Consider the following 16,971-nt stretch of genomic DNA (forward strand, 5'->3'; position numbering starts at 1 on the left):
CACACAATTATCTGAAGCCTCCACTGTAGCAATTGTTTACCCTCATGAGCATCAGCAGCTTTCCACAGTGTAGACCATAGAAACAACTGTGACCAGCTCTGAGCAAAGCAAGTGGTTCCCATTCATGACCTAAGCAAGCATACACTCCTCTCTCCAGCCTAATCTGGACCTTGCAATCCACATGATGTCCTGTTTTCACCATAGCCTGTGAACAGACTCTGATGAATTTTCATATGATGAGAGCCCATGGCACTGTTGCCTATGGCACTTTCATAATTGTAGCCCAGGAGAAAAGCCTAAGAATGATATAATGCATTGAGCTCTGCTCCGGGGTGCTAAACAACAAGATAGAAAAGCTTAGTCTTGCACTCTGCCACCTTGCTAACCAAACATGAAATCTGTGGTTTCTTGGTGAGGTTGCAAGGATAGCAGGTGGCTTGAGAGTGTGTGTGTGTGTGTGTGTGTGTGTGTGTGTGTGTGTGTGTGTGTACAGGGACCATCTGCTTCTCACAATATAGATGGGAACTCTTCTGTGACCTAAGTTGAAGCTTAAGCTCCGGGGCCAGGATTCTCTACACCACCTGTTTGTTAGAGTCACTTGGGCACCTTAAAAAAATCCCTATGCCCAGGTTGCATCCCAGATCAGTTAATAGAATCTCTGGGGGTGAGAACCTGGCATCAGAACATTTTAACACCTCCACAGCCATTTCAATGTGCAGGCAGTTAAAAAGCTCTGTTCAATAGGAAGCAGATGCATTAGTTAATCTACATTATGGAGGAATTAACCTCCACTCATTGCTATCATTATCAGGTGAAGCCACAATGGCTTCTGCTGAAGCACCTACTAATTGACACATGGCAAAATTCTGACACTGCTAGATCTGAACCAGTGGCTTTCTCAGCCCCAGGTAAAGAATCTCACCAAAGTAACTCGAATTCTGTTAGACACCTGGATTTTATGACTAGTGCTCTCAACAGCTCATTCCTTGGTAAAATGAAGATAGCCTTTTGTCACAGAAGCTACAAGAACCCCTTGGTTCAGAGTGGGCGCTCCACTCTGCCTGTAGGTTCACAGATTTGTGTGCATACTTGTGTTTTCATACCCTTTCTTTTCAAAATGGTTGTTATTGAATTTTACAGTAAGGAAGGCAAGGAGGAAGTGATGGAGTGCTGACGTACAGTCTTGTCTGTTTCTATTTGGCATAATAATTATTTTTCAGTGGCATCACGTCATTTCCTAAGCACTATATGGATACTACCGTGTTCAGTTCCAACACCTCTGTGACATAAGTGTTATTCCCAATCTACAGATGAGGAAATTGAAGAGCACAGAGATTAAACTTGCCTGAAGTCTAATTGAATCCAAATCTATCTGACTTCAAAATTCAGCTCTTAGCCACATTACACTGCCTCTTAGAGCATTTTTGTGGTCACATGCATGCCTCTTATCAAATGTCAACTATTAATAAAATGTACTTTTTACTTTAAAGAATACCAGAAATTACTGATCAGACCCATAATTATAGTTTATGGATCTCCACAGGTACACCATGGTCAAAGTTGCTAAGGCAGGGTTACACCCAAATTGGATGCTTAATAAATGTTTGCTAATGAGTGGATAAATAGATAAATGATGGATAAGTCAATGTATGGATGGATAAACAAATGAATGTGGTATCTAATGGCAGTTTACACTATCTTTCTTTTCATATTAATCTCCTTGGAGGGAGAAGGACTATATTTTGTTAGCCATTGACTCTGTGCCTGGCACTATGTTCATGTAAGTACAGGAAAAGTAAGTATGGGCCATGGAATCCAAAATTATTCTGTTGGTAGAATTTGAGAAAATACATATATTTCAATATTTTTCTACAGAGTGAGAAGGTCTACATCTTACCTAAACCCAGGAAAAAGGGGTATCAAAACAGTGGCTGAAAATTGAAAAATGTTGGGAACTTCTCATTGTTTTCTCTATAAAATAAGCAACCATGCATTTGGAAAATATGAATTTTTAAATATAGTCAACTCTTGAACACAGGGGTTAAGGACACCGATCCCTGCATAGCAGAAAATCCACATATAACTTTTGACTCCCCAAAACATAACTACTAACAGCCTACTGTTGATTGGAAGCCTTACCAATACCAATAACAATAACCAATTAATACTTATTTTGTATGTTATATACTCTTTTGTTACAAAAAAGTAAAGTAGAGAAAAGAAAATATTATTAAGAAATTCATAAGGCGGGGAGGTGCCTGGGTGGCTTAATCAGTTAAGCGTCTGACTCTTGATCTCAGCTCAGGTCATGATCTCATGGTTCGTGGGACTGAGCCCAGAATCAGGCTGTGCGCTGACAATGCAGAGCCTGCTTGGGATTCTCTCTTCCTCTCTCTCTGCCCTTCCCCTGCTCTTTCATGCTCTCTCTCTGTCTCAAAATAAATAAATAAACTGTGAAAATAATGAAAAAAAAATCATAAGGAATAGAAAATATATTTACAGTACTGTACATATATTTACTGAAAAATATCTGCATATAAGTGGACCCTGCAGTTCAAGCATCCTGTGTTTTTCAAGGATTAACTGCATCTTTTCCACTTTGGTTTTATTTCTCAATGTTGGGTATGCAAAGTTTCAGGGTTAACCCCATGAGAGCACTCAGGAGAACTATAAACAATCACAAAGTTGCTTCAACTGTAGGAGAGCAAGTGGAATCCTGGTTAGCATACAAAGAGCTCATGCGATCTGATGAACACCAGACCCCTCAGAGTTAGGAAGTGGAAGTATTCTCGCTCTCCAGAGACACTTTCACACTATTCCCCTTCATCCTACACTCTTACAAAAACCTCTCAGGGTGCCTGGTGGCTCAGTTGGTTGAGCATCCAACTCTTGGTTTTGACTCAGGTCATGATCTCATGTGCTGACAGTGAGAAGCCTGCTTGGAATTCTCTCTCTCCCTCTCTCTCTCTGCCTCTTCCTCTCTCTCTCTCTCTCTCTCTCTTTCTCAAAATGAATAAGTGAAAAAAACACACACCTCTGCTCTTTGGTTCACACTGTACAGACATGCCCTACCCACCTTGTAATAACACTCTGCTGATCACCTTTTTGCTTCTTGCTCCCACCAACTGAAGGAATTTCCTGTCTACATGGCTCCCACCATTACCCTTGAAGATCTCATTATGCAAGGGCATGACCTACCCAGCATCCCTACATCTCAGTTCCTTTACCTCCTGATTCCTGATTATCTCCAACACTCTGCACTTGCTACCGCCAAACATTCATCACCTCACAAATCACAGTTTCAAACATCCCATTTCTTATTCATGATCTCACCCCTCCAGCTTTCTCGCTTGGCCTTATTGAGCTTTTAGATCCATGGATCCTTGCGCCTTGGTTTTTTGGGGTGTTTTGTTTTGTTTTTGTTTGTACTTTTGGCCTCCCTTCCCCCATACCGGCTTAGATTCCTGGGCTCATCATTATAATTACCCTGTTGCAAATATGCTAGGTTTACTCAACCTCTTCTTTCATAGAATCTACTTACAGGCCCCCAGTCCTGGATGAACTTCACCATCCACCTCCCCTGTGTCGATGCCTGAGCAACTGAGTATTGTCACAAAAGTCAAAAAACCAATTCAGGTTAGTATCACAGTAAAATCTCAATTACAGATTTCAGTGGGTAGTCTACATGGCCCAGCAATCTTACTTTTGTTCTCTAGAAAGCTTGAGTTCCTGTTCTTCCCAACTACTATTTCTCTGACTCCCTCAGTCTCAGAAGATCACCTGTTGCAAACATTGTTGATTTGTCCTTATTTATGAAATCCTGGTTTTGTTTCAGTGACATGGAATCACATTTGGGCTAAGCCAGCAGTTTTTAGCCTGTTATGTGAACCTTCAGGGGAACACAAAGCCTTTCCGAGGGAAGATGAGCTTTGATCCTCAATTACCTTGTGTAAATTTCTCTGCACTGATCCACCTGAAAATGTCCTGTTGGTCCTCTATTCTTACCTCCCTCTGGCAATTCCTTCTTTGACTTTATAAAAGAAACTCATGGGGCGCCTGGGTGGCTCAGTTGTTTGAGCGTCCGACTTTGGCTCAGGTCATGATCTCACAGTTTGTGAGTTCGAGCCCCGTGTCAGGCTCTGTGCTGACGGCTCAGAATCTGGAGCCTGCTTTGGATTCTGTGTGTCCCTCTCTCTCTGCCCCTCCCCTGCTCATGCTCTGTCTCTCTCTCCCTGTCAAAAATAAAAATAAACGTTAAAATTTTTTTAGGGGCGCCTGGGTGCCTCAATCGGTTGAGCGTCTGGCTTCGGCTCAGGTCATGATCTCACAGTTTGTGAGTTTGAGCCCCACGTCGGGCTCTGTGCTGACAGCTCAGAGCCTGGAGCCTATTTCAGATTGTGTGTCTCCCTCTCTCTCTGCTCCTCCTCTGTTCGTGCTCTGTCTGTCTCTCTCTCTCTCAAAAATAAATAAACATTAAAAAATTTGAAAAAAGAAATAAAGAAATTCATGCATTTCACTGTTTTAAAGTCTTACTTTGAGACATTGTACAGTGCTGCAAGCTCTGATGCAGTAAGTCTGAAATGTTATCAGAGAAGCTTTCTTTAATTAAGGCATCATAAACTCATGATAGGAATTCATGTCTTTATAACATATTTCCATTAGAAGTGATGCATAAGTTTAGAAATGGGGCATTTGACCCATATCAAAATATTCTGAATTGTGATATAGAGTGTGACAGTTGGAGGGATGACAATTTTCATTTAATAACGTATAAGAAATGTTGAAGGTGGTGTACCTTGTTCTATCTGTGGCAAGATTCCAGGATTTCTCTATCTTGGATTCATGTATTCAAGATTGTAAAAAAGCATGCTGGCCAGTACCAATCTGCAGGAAAGCTAGTCTCTGAATCTTCACCATTCACAGTAGTGAAAAAGCATCAGATGAATACTTTCCTTTATCTGTGTCTACAGATGGTCCTCAGTTGTATATTTTGTTGGATTTCAAGGAGGAAGAGGTGAAAAGTTCTATACTGACCTCTCACAGGTAAGCAATACAGCTTAGAGTAAAAGAAACAGGAATCAAAGTTAATGTTTTATATATCTGTCCAGACTAGTAGGAAAACATCTTCACTACTATTTACCCAAAGATTATTGAGTGTTGTAAATCCGCATTCATTTTTTCCTTAAGTGAACATCTCCAACTGGCTGTCAGCATCAAACACTTTCTTACTAGTTTATTTAGACCTACCATCATTGCACATGTTTTGGACTATCCCAACAGAAACATGCAGTGGATTCTAGTATGCACTTCACACCTATTGCTACAACATTGTACAATCCCGGAGAGCGCCATTCCTAGGCAGTCCTGTTGACAACAATCATTACTGATCCTTTGTAAGCCTGAATGTACAAGGGCCCATTATCTTCTGCTCCTCTTTCTCTCTTATTTTCTGTAAATTTGCACAAAACAGATTTAACTGTACTGTGGAAAGTAGAATTTCTATTTAGATACAAGTTTAGGACAGTAAGTTCATTAAATGCAAATGAGGATGTAAAGCTATCTCCATCCTCTCAGATTAAGGTATTCATTTCAAACAATTCTAACTGCTCAGCCCTGGACTTTATGTGAAGGGAGAAAACTAAACCTTTATTTGTTGAAGCGGCTTTTGGTTGGGTATTCTGTCATTTGCAACCAAAGTGTCCCAAACTGACTCGCCCTCTTAATTCATTTCTCACAGAGAATATTGCATTCATCAGACTGTGCCTCCCAACCGTCAATCCCACAGAATTTCCTGGACCCCCACACACTCTTTCTCTCCTTTTCCCACTGTGGAAGAGATGTCTTTCCTCTGAGTGAAGGCCATTCAGCCACATGTGGTTTGCCTGCCAACTGAGGACCTTGCCCTGGTAGTTACCCTCTCTGTTTTGCATCTTTAGCCTCTTACTCTGCACCCAAACTTTCCAAACAGCATTCTTCTATGTTCCACCTCAAGCAAACAACAAACAAAAAATTACCTCCCTTGATGACACCAGCTCCCCTGCCTGTATTCTTTGTATTGCTCTTCTTTCCAGCCAAGCCTCACAAGACTTACTGCACTCACCATCTCTGCTTCCTTTTCTTCTTCGACACCACCAATCTATAAAAGCAACTCTTACAGTTGTGACAATTATGTCACTAAATCCAACAGATACTTCTCAGTCTTATCATATTTAACTTCTTAGCAGCATTCGACACTGTTGATTACTGACCAGTTCTTAAACCATTCTCATTTGTCTCCTATCAGGCCACACCCTCCTGGCTTCCTGCACCCTGTGGCCATGGCATCTCAGACTCCTGTTCTGATTCCTCCTTCTCAAACTGCTTCTGAATATTGGCCCTCCTTGTGGCTCTCTCCCTGTCTTTCTCCTCTTCTTGTGGTCTGTTCTGTCAGCCCAGAATGATCTCATGTGTATAGGCAGTTGACGTTCAAATGTGTATCTCCAGTCCGATCTTTTTGCTGAGCTCCACCTTTGCATAAGTGATTGCTAACTTGACTCTCTATTTGCGCGGCTCACAGGCACCTCAGACTTATGATTTACAAAATCAGACTCTTAATCTTTACTCACTCAAATGTGCTTCCCCCTTTGGTATTGATGTAAACATCAATAAATGACATCTTCATTTCTGCAGATGGTCTTGCTAGAATACTGAGTGCATCATCCCTGACATAGCCCTAATCCTATCTCACCTCTTTCTCCTTCAACCCCAATTTCAATCCCAAATAAGCCATCATCAAGTCCTATCAATTTTACCTCTAAAATAGCCCCTGTATCAATTCACTTCTAGTTGTTTCCACTTTAGCAACAATCTAAACCACCAAAGACTTTTACTATAGCTTCTTACCTGGTTTTCCTTAATCTTTTCTCTAATCCATTCTTCACAAAAGAGCCAGGCAATGACTGAAGAGATAAAGTTAATCATGTCATTTCCCATTTTGAAATAGCCCTTCAATGGCTACCTATTGTACTTGGATACAACTCTGCTATGTTTGTTTCTTTTTTCTTTATTTTTTACTCAAGTATAACTAATATACAGAGTTATGTTAGTCTCAGGTGTGCAATATAATGATTCAGCAATCTTATACATTACTCAGTGCTCATCACCATAAAGGTATTTATTTTTAGTATAGTTGATACACAATGTGACATTAGTTTCAGGTGTACAACATAGTGATTTGGCAAGTTTATACATTATGCTATGTTCACCACAAGCATAGCTACCATCTGTCCAGTTACATCGCTATTACAATATCACTGTATTCCTTATGGTATGCCTTTTATTCCTGTGACTTAGTGATTCCATAACTGGAAGCCTGTATCTCCCTTTCCTGTCACCCGTTTTGCCCAACCTCCCACTCCCTACCCCACTTTGGTAACCATCAGTTTGTTCTCTGTAAAAGAGTCTGCTACCTTTGATGTTGCCTATAAAGCACTACCTAATTTATCTCCCTCCTACCATTCCAATCTCATCATATGTCTCTCCACTTGGCTCACTGTGACCCAACCACATTAGCCTCTGTCTCTGCTTGACAGAGTTCCTTGAGAGTGCCAAGTTCTTTGCTATTCAAGGCCTGCTCAGTGTATAATGCTCTTTTCCAGGCTTTGCCTTCTAGTCTAAATTTAAATGTCATTTCCTCAGAAAGTCTTTTCCTAATGCCACAACCCAAGTTTTACCCCTTTCACTACTCTATCCACAATGTTCATCATCAGCCGGATTACTTTTCTTACATTTTTTGCTACTTTGAACTGTCCTCCTATGAACATTTTTACATATGTATGCAAGAGTTTCTCTAAGGCAGTGTTTTCAAACTGGGGGTCCCAATCTGCTGGTGGGTAGTAATAATATTTTTTTTTAAAAAAAGAAAGAAAAATAAATAGAAGAGAATAGAATAAAATACTAGAGTACATTGCATGTAACAAGTAAATGTAAGCTTTGTTTCATTAAACTTTTAGTGTGTGTGTGTGTGTGTGTGTGTGTGTGTGTGTGTTGGATTACAAGTTAAAATAGATTTATTATTGCAGGTCAAAGTAAAAAATGGTTAGAAAGCCACTATTCCAGGGTATATTTTAGGAATGTATATCTTGGGTCACAGTGTCCAATTATAATTTTAAACACAAATTATAGGAAATCAGAAACTCCAGTGGCAGGAAAAAATTAGATAGATAGATAGATAGATAGATAGATAGATAGATAGATATTGCACTTTGCCCTTGGTTTACTCATGCTAGTTTCCATAAACTTTGTTCACATTAACAGTATCTTTTTTAAAAAAGGGATAAATTCTTAGAATAAAATATCTTACAGATATTATATAAGAGGTAAGTTATTTATGTAGAAATCAGTGTTGTTTAAGCACACAGAGCAGTGACAGAAACCAGGAGGTCTGAAGTTTTAGCATGCATTCTCTTTCCATAACTTTCCACATCACCAATTTACATTATGGCTAGAAATAAATCCTTCATGTTTATTTAAACACTAAAAGTGCAGAACACGTTTATTTTATTGTGTAAAACCCTACTGGAAAAATCCTGGCTGCTTAGGATAGTAATCCCCAATCCATGGACAAAATACCACCTCCATGCGCTGTTTTCTATTCTCGGTCCCACTTGGTGCACTGCCGCCCTTTCACCCACCTTTGCCGCACAGCAGAGACCTGTCACTGTGCCAGGTTTACCAAGCCAGAGCAGACAGCTGCCTCGGTGCAGCCCTCGAAGGGAACTGAAGGACAATCTACCCTGAAGGATCCACCCAGTGCCTGACTTCCCACTGTCTGGTGTCAGCCAGAAGACCCTTGTTAAAATCTAACTACTTTACATAGGAGGAAGTCACATTTTTAAACCATTAGTTTTAAAAGCAGGACCAGGACCTTGAATGAATGGGATGGAAATAAGTGGGATCCTCCAGCTGGCTGGGGTAGGAAGCAGCAATGGAACCTTTAGTGAGGAAGCAGGCTGAGTCCCCCAGCTAGATGTGGAAAAGAAGGGCTGGAGACAAACCCTTCCTACTAGCAGTTTTGCTGTGCCTCTCAATACTGTTCCTGTCACTGTGGGGACATGTTGGGAGCACTAGGAGTCAGAGCAGGCACTTCAGCTCTGTTCTATTCAACCTCATTCACATGCTGCCTCCATTGTGAGGTTTCAGGCCTGGCCCCATGCTCGTGCTCAAACACAGTTTCCCAGAAGTCAGTATTGGGAATATAGAAACCAACCAAGTTTTGGATACCCGTCTGGTTTATATGTCGCCCTTTTATTTCTTTTGCAATTGTCTTTAGGACTGGCCTGACCCTTCTTTTAGCCAGCTTTGTTTTTTCAATCAGCTCCAAATAGATATTCCATTTGAGTGAAACCAGTACTGCCCTGTAGCCCAAGCCAGCAATGAAAAGAGGAATGCGAGATTTCAAAAGCAATAAAAGAAAACAAAACCAGACAGAGAACAGGTCTGTTTCTTGGGACACATCAACCTTACACCACGTTGCCAGAGTCACTTTTTATTGAAGATGACAAACAGATAAAATCCCTCCATAGCTGATGTAAGAAAGAAGTCTTTTGGTAAGAACAGAAATAAAGAGAACTCGGGTCCTGGCTGAGATTGCTGGGCCAAGATTCAGATGTGAAGGGGGAGTTGTGAATAGTTCCCTTACCTCTGATGTATAAGACTTGACTTGATTTTGCTCCCAGGAGCCCATGGGCTCTGACTTTGGGAGCAGGCGGCAGAGAGGCAGAGTTCCTCATCTTCAGAGTCCACAACTTCTACTTCATCACTTACTCACTCACTCCCAGGCCAGGTTTTGATTAAACTCATTCACAGTGGGGTGTAAATGACAAATGTAGCTCCTTGTTTGGTTTTGACCCTTCTCCTAACAGAAATTCACAATACACATTATCATATTGGAGTATTGAGAAGTCCCACAGAGAAGGAACCTGTCTAACTTTGTTTTGTCCACAGTGTCCCAACTTATCTGACCATGGTCTTTTTTGTGCCCTCTGAATAACATCATTTTAGAGGGAACTAGCCTTGTGAGAAACGTGTTTCTTTAGGTTAAACAAATACCTCTGTCATTCTTTCAGCCAACAGTCACTGAGGCACAGTGTATGCTGGGCACCAGTGAGTAAAACAGGCACCGTTATGAAGCTTATATTCTTTAAACAATGTATGTCTTCTCCCACCTTACTAATATAATCACTCAGGTGAGGATGTGGCTGAGCCAATGACTGAAGACATCTGAAGGAAGATACTAACCAGATGAACAGGTAGGAAGTACAAGAAGAACAAGGTTCTAGGAACAGGGAACACAGGGACAAATATCTGGCATTAGGAGAAAGCATGGTGCCATTCAAGAAGCAGAGTGAGAGCTTTCCCCCTGTTGGAGGTGGAGGGGGTGGAGGCCAGATATAGTCAGGAAGTTGGTTGGGAAAAGATTTGTTTTGGCCTGAGGGTCCTTCCCAGTGCCACTAAAATCACACTACCTCTGTGCCACTCGGCACTTGCCAGGTTCCAGGCAGAGGCTCTGTCAGGTAACTGCACAACAGGCATCAATGCCCTCGTTTTCCAGAGGAGGAAACAAAGGTCAGAGAAGCATGTGACTTTCCCAAGAACATACAGTCATTTGGGTCAGAGTCAGGATTTAAACTCAAGTCTGTCTGAGTCCAAAGCCTTGTGCTAATATAACGCCCTGGAGACAGCTGCCTGTACCGTCATGCATAGCCTCTCCAGAGCACCTAGTTCCTAAATGCTTCTGTGCCCTGGGGAGGGCACAGCCCGAGGATATGACACACACATGTCACATTAAGTGTTAGCACTGGAGTGGGACACCAAAAGGCACCTTTCAGGACTCAGAGTATAATTATGAGTGCCAAAAGTGGACACAATTTTCCATTTAATGCTTTAAAGTAGGCTGTACACCCAAGCTCGGAAAGGAAGACCAGGGTGCCCTTCGGAGGTCTTGATGCTCCCGTGGCTCTGACCCTGAAAGGTGGCAGTGGCCTTTAAATGCCCCAGGAGCAGAAGCCTTGTGTCATCTCACGGACCTCCATGCCAGTGCTGCAGACCCCAGACCCCCTCTGGGAAGCCCCAGAGCCCTTAGAGAAAGTTTTTGGTGATGTGAATATGCCCGAGGAGATTCATGGCTGCCAAAAAGTGCTTGAGGTTGGATGGTGAGGCAAGGAGGAGTTGGTTTTAGGATTTTTAGACTTAAAGCTTTATCTGATAAGTAAAACCATGTCCTCAAAAATCCCTAGGTCCGATCTACTTCCTCTCTGGACTTTCTTAAATGTACAGTGGCAGACAGGGCCAGAACCCCATGCTCCTGACATCCTCTATATCATGTAATCGTGTGTGTGCATGCACGTGCTTGGGTGTGCACACATACACTATGCTTTCCAACTGAGTACATTGTGCCTTGTACCAGCTATAACCCTAAAGGCAGTTAAATTCCAGGAATCCTAGAGCTCCTTAAATCTAATAATGGTCCCAGTTGGAGATATCCCAATGAAATGTCATCTTTGAAGCTAGCCTTCAGGATGCTCCCTTGGGCTAGCCATGTGAATACCCATTGGCTTCCATAGGGAGATAGTGGGAGACTCTAAAGGTGCAGCTAACTCCTGTAGATCCTACTGCCCTTCGGAACCTTGCCACCCAAAGAGGGACCTCTTTGTAGGGCACAGTCTTTCACAACAAATAGATCTGAATTTGATTCATGGTCTTGCTATGTGATCCTGGGCAAGACATTCAGCCTCAGTTTCTACATCTTAAAATGGATCTAATACCTTCCTGCTGGGACTGTTGCAATGATTAAATGAGCACATATAAATCAGCTCACAAAATCCTGGATACATGGTAAGTCCTTAATAAATGGTGGTAATTATTTCCTCAGTGACTACCAAGCAGAAGAAATCAAGGGCCCCAGATGGGTAAGCAGAAGGGTCTAGCAAAGAAAGTCTGCAGCTGTGTAATCTCTGGCTCTGGTGACCCTACCTCTACCCACTCTAACCTCCAGTTAGACCTAAGGGTTCCTGAATGGGTTGACAGGTGGTCTGGGTTATCAGCCATCTCCCTGAGCCAGGGTGTGTCTTCAGAATTGAGGCCACGAGGGGTAGTAGATCAGGAATTATCTTCACAATAGTTCTGCCTTCATGATATTAAAAATAATTTACGCTCCCTGCATCTCACTTTTCTCATTTGTAAAATGAGAATAATGATGACACCTCTCCCACAGTGCATTTGTGCAGATTAATGAGACAATGTAAAAAGGTGCTTTAGGGTATAGTTATGTTTTATGATGGAGACAGAGAAGTAATTGTTCATAAATTTGGCCTCTGCTGGGAAACTTCCAGTAACAATGAGTTCACAGAAAGGATCACATTATTGATCAGTTATAGCTGTTTGAAGTTTTCCCTTTACATTAAAGCAGATGCCTGGTCTTCGTCTCAACCCTGACACATGGATTTCGTAGCACAAGTCCCAGATTAAATCAGAATCTCTGAGGATAGGAGCTGGGCTTATATTATTTACAGGCCCACAGGTGACTGCAGGACAGGCAAGACTGCTCACCACTGACCTAAGGATCAAGAATGACCTGGAGTTGGGGCAGAATTCTCTGGGGCTATTGATATGATCAAGGTCTATGGATGGCAAGGACAGAACCCCACCCAGTCTGACTCAAACTCTACCCTTGTTGATAGGAATTTGTCTGGAACAAGAAACAATATATTAGGAAAGTCTCCAAGTGACTTATACCTTCTAGATTTATCCAACTTAACATCCAAATGACCAAATCTCAATGTATTCTTCTAATTGTCTCCCCTAGGTATCTCCGAAGTGTCTCAGTGGGAGCAAGAAAAATGGCCACAGCAAGGTTGGCTGAAAGGTTGGAGAGACTGAACACTGTCAGGCTTAAGGGCTGTCAAACAGTGTACTTGGAACAAAGTGCAAAGTGAGTGAGGAGACTTCTCTACCGAACCCTACTTAACTGGTGCCTGTAAATAATTGGAGTAAAACGGACACATTCTAAGGCATGAAGAAACTTTAGCCACTATTAGTTTGTAGGTACATAAGAGATTCAGCTCACAGGTCAAGAAAGTGTTTCACCATATGATGTCTTTTGTATGGTAAGCTATTTAAAGTATAGAATACAAGCAATACAATTATAAGGAAAATTTTCTGACTTTTATTATAACATTTTGCCCCATGCTCTTCAACATATTTATATGCTTTTTAATGTTGTCATTTCATATAAAAATTTTGTTATGCCGCCGAGCAGATTAGGAGCTCCTTGAGGGAAGGGATTCTATCCTATACAACCGATGTGGAATTCTGGGTGTTTGGTAAGTGCTCATCAAATACTTCATGGAACATTGAATATTGTGGACCTTGTACTTTATGCTGCTAACTCCAGGTCCAAGATACGGCTGGCTTCTGTGGAAAGTACCACCCCAGCACCTTATGTCAGACTATGACAAAATATCCCTGGGAAGCCCCCAGAAGTTTGTTTGGTTGCCTTCTATTGTTGCCATCACTTGAGTGACATGTGGGTCTCCAGAGAGAGACTTTGCCTTCTCCTTTTCTCACAGAGCAACATGCTCACTGTTGGCTGAAGGATACGTATGTTTTATGGAGAGCAGATTAGGTTACACATAGGCATTGTCTTCACTACTCACAGCACCAGGCACTGCTTTGGGACAACAAGCAGTCTCCTGACTGCCACCACGGGTGGGATCCTTCGTAGCTCAAAGCTTTGACTCCCAATCTGTCCTAATAATCTGTCTTGCTTGTGCCATTTGGCGTTGAGATCCCTGATTTCTGAAAGCATAAAGTAACTTTTGCCCAGGATTTGACTTTCTCTCCTTCTAACCACTAGAGCCCACACCAACCAATCTCCTGAAGCGCTATTGTGTCAGGCTTGAAATGGAGGCTCAATATTGTTTGCTGCTTTAAGATGTTATAAAGTCCAGAGGCTCCCCGGTGGCCTAACTGCAAGTTCCCGTCCCTTGTCTCTTCATGCGGATGTCTCTTAGCCAAACAGCCCTCCTCATCATGGGGACCAGACACACCACCTGTTTATCATTCATCGTGTGCAGGATTCAGTTCCCTGTCAGCCAACAGAATTACTCAAACAAGCCAATCACATCCTTCCTTGGGAGCCAGGGGGCACCTCACTGTCTTGATACTACAAAGTTTGCTTCCCACAGCCCCCACTTGTTCACCCTGACCTCAAGTGCAACCCTCATGTGACTCTGTGTGGCATGGAGTGTCCTCCTCCCCCAAGCTAAGTATATATGACCAATAAACTGCTGTTGATCTCGTCTGTTCAGTGTCAGGTGTCACAGCCATGCCCATAATCCCAGGGCGGGAATCCTCCCCTTACTGATGGGGTGAAGTGGAGGCGATTAAAACAGCTACGCCCACCCCGTTCCTGAAGTGAATCCTCTGGCTATTAGTTCTTGTGCCTGTTTCTCAGAACTCTAAAGTTGCACCTGTTCCCTGTGGAGTTTTGGATTCTTCTGCTGCCCTTCTGGAGGGCTCTCTGCTGCATTTCCCCAGACTTACCCACCCTCAGTTCTTCACACTGAGCCAGTTACTGGCTCTTGCAATACCAACAACAACATGGAAAGGATTCAGGAGCCACTTCTTCCAGTCAATAACAAGTAATTATTAAATATTTCACTGTCTTTGTCTGGCAGCATTGATGTTCTCCAAATCTTCTTCAGTACTTTCCTACATCCATCCCACCATGCTGAGGGCATACACATATAGTCTGGGGATAAAGGGAGTTTCTGCTATGGAGACTCAAATGTCAGATAGTTATACAATAGTATACCTTAAAAAAAATAAAACTCCACTACTCTGAATAAGAAGCCACTTCATTTTTTCACTTTCTAACAACATGGAAACTCACCAAAGTAAGGTCATGGTAGAATGCACTATTAACTAACCTATCTACTTCTAACTACAGTTTGTACAGTAGGCTTTCACATGCCCTCAGGAGTCAGAAGGGAAAAAGAACACCCCTCCTGTGTTACCTCTACTGAATATTGGGGGATTCCTCCCCTATTCTAGGATGTAGATCTCCCTTCTGCAACTTTACGGCAGTCTGACCAGTTCACCTGAAGATTTAAAAATTAGATGTATTTGCATTAGCCAGAAGATATAGGTGAATATTTACCTAACTCCTGATTAGGGAAGGCCTAAGTTTAAAAGCAAAGTAAGAAACCCTAATGAGAAAAGGTGGTAGATGTAACTTTTTCTAAAATTATAAATTCCTAAGTGAAGTGAAAGGTCAAATTGGGGAAAAGATAAAACAGATTTGGCTGTCAATGTGTTCATGGTCTTACCACTAAAAGTAGTACTCACAAAAAAGACAGATATATATACCCCAATAGAAATATTCTTACAGAAAAAGCATCAAAAGGTATGATTAAGGAGTTAACAAAAGAAAAATACAAACCACCAGTAGTTCTATCCAAAAGATCCATCATCTCTAGCAAACAAATAACTACAAATTAAAGTTAAGACGAAGATACTAATTTTTGTCTATCAAACCGGCAGTGAGTGGGCTCTCCCACCTTGTGAGTCTTGGAAGGCAGGGCTCATCCCTTCCTATGAGAGGTACACACACCAGCTACTCTCATTCCCAGCCTCTAGGCTTGGGCACACAGATGCAATGACCCAAGATTGTGCATCTATTGCTTGTCATGCCTAGAAACTGGAAGAGAGCAGAACTCTTTCTGGCTGCTACAGCAACATCCAGTTTCCGGGAGCTGCCGAGGTAGTGATGCCAGCATGGTGTCTGATGTCCAGGCCCAGGGCCAGTAGTGGCAGCAAGTGCAGGCTCCTACTCTGCCTCAGTGGCAGTAGCAGAGGAATTCTTGCTGCACTGGGTCAATAGTGAGCCATTGGCTGGGGCTCTGGCTGCCCAGCCTTCCTCCATTGCTTCCCATTACCTAAGCCTTAGGTTCTAACTTTCCTGACAAATCTGTGGGCTGCCCAACACCTTGTAATCAAATCTCACAGTAGTGTCTGTTGTTTGACTGATACAGTGTTATATACAGAAAGCTTTCCAACCTTATCATTTCACTTTCAGGACATAGGTAAATAACTAGATGTGCACATTTAAGTAAAGGATTTCCTTCTATGCCCTGTTGAGAGGAGCAAAAACATGGAAACAATCTGAATACAATCTCTCTACAATAGGGAAAATACGTGTGGAATATTATATAGTGATTAAAAATTGTGTTCTTAAAGAATATTAACAGATGTATAAATACTCATAATACTAAGTTTAAAAAGCAAAATGTTCAGTAAAAGTCCAGTTTTTCACAAATAACCACAATGTTAATGGCTTCTTTCTTTTGGATATAAGATTATTGGTTTTCTTTTCTTTGTATGTATTGGGTAACTTCTTTTTTTTTAATTTATATTTCATTATTTTTTTTATTTTAGAGAGAGAGAGAGCAGGGCAGTAGAGCAGAGGGGGAGAGAGAATCTTAAGCAGGTCCCACGCTCAGCATGGATGCAGTGGGGCCAGATCCCATGATTCTGGGATCATGACCTGAGCTGAAATCAAGAGTTGTATGCTCAACTGACTGAGCTACCCAGGCACTCCTATTTTGGGTAACTTCTAATCCTTCTAATAATGAACATGTATTGTTTTGCTGATATCCAAAAAAGTGAACAAAAGCTAAATAAGGAAACAAAATAGATTTACCTGAAATTATCAAATGGGTAAATTGGTCTTTTGTTTAGTTGTGTTTCCCTTTTGCAGTTTGATAGTAGATATTCAACTGGCAAAGAATGGGGGAGAATTTAACAAGCTTCTGAAGAGATCCAATACCCCATTTTCTGTAGGCTATAGACTGAATGCTTGTATCCCCCTCAAATTCATATTTTGAAATCCTAAGCCCCAAAGTAATGGTATTAGGAAGAGATTAGCTCATG

The 16,971-nt window shown here is 41.8% G+C and overlaps 1 long non-coding RNA gene across 1 annotated transcript; it reads left to right on the forward strand.

Moving 5' to 3' along the window:
* The first annotated feature begins 3,534 nt into the window (after nt 1-3,534).
* Nucleotides 3,535-16,270, forward strand: LOC109268383 (uncharacterized). The gene is made up of 4 exons (XR_002080622.2): nt 3,535-3,636; nt 4,971-5,043; nt 10,227-10,289; nt 12,845-16,270. It is a non-coding gene; the product is annotated as an uncharacterized LOC109268383 (long non-coding RNA).
* The last annotated feature ends 701 nt before the right edge of the window (nt 16,271-16,971 follow it).

Source organism: Panthera pardus, unplaced genomic scaffold, assembly GCF_024362965.1.
Source record: "Panthera pardus isolate Hobbes unplaced genomic scaffold, ASM2436296v1 HiC_scaffold_24, whole genome shotgun sequence".
NCBI classification, from domain to species: Eukaryota; Metazoa; Chordata; class Mammalia; order Carnivora; family Felidae; genus Panthera; species Panthera pardus.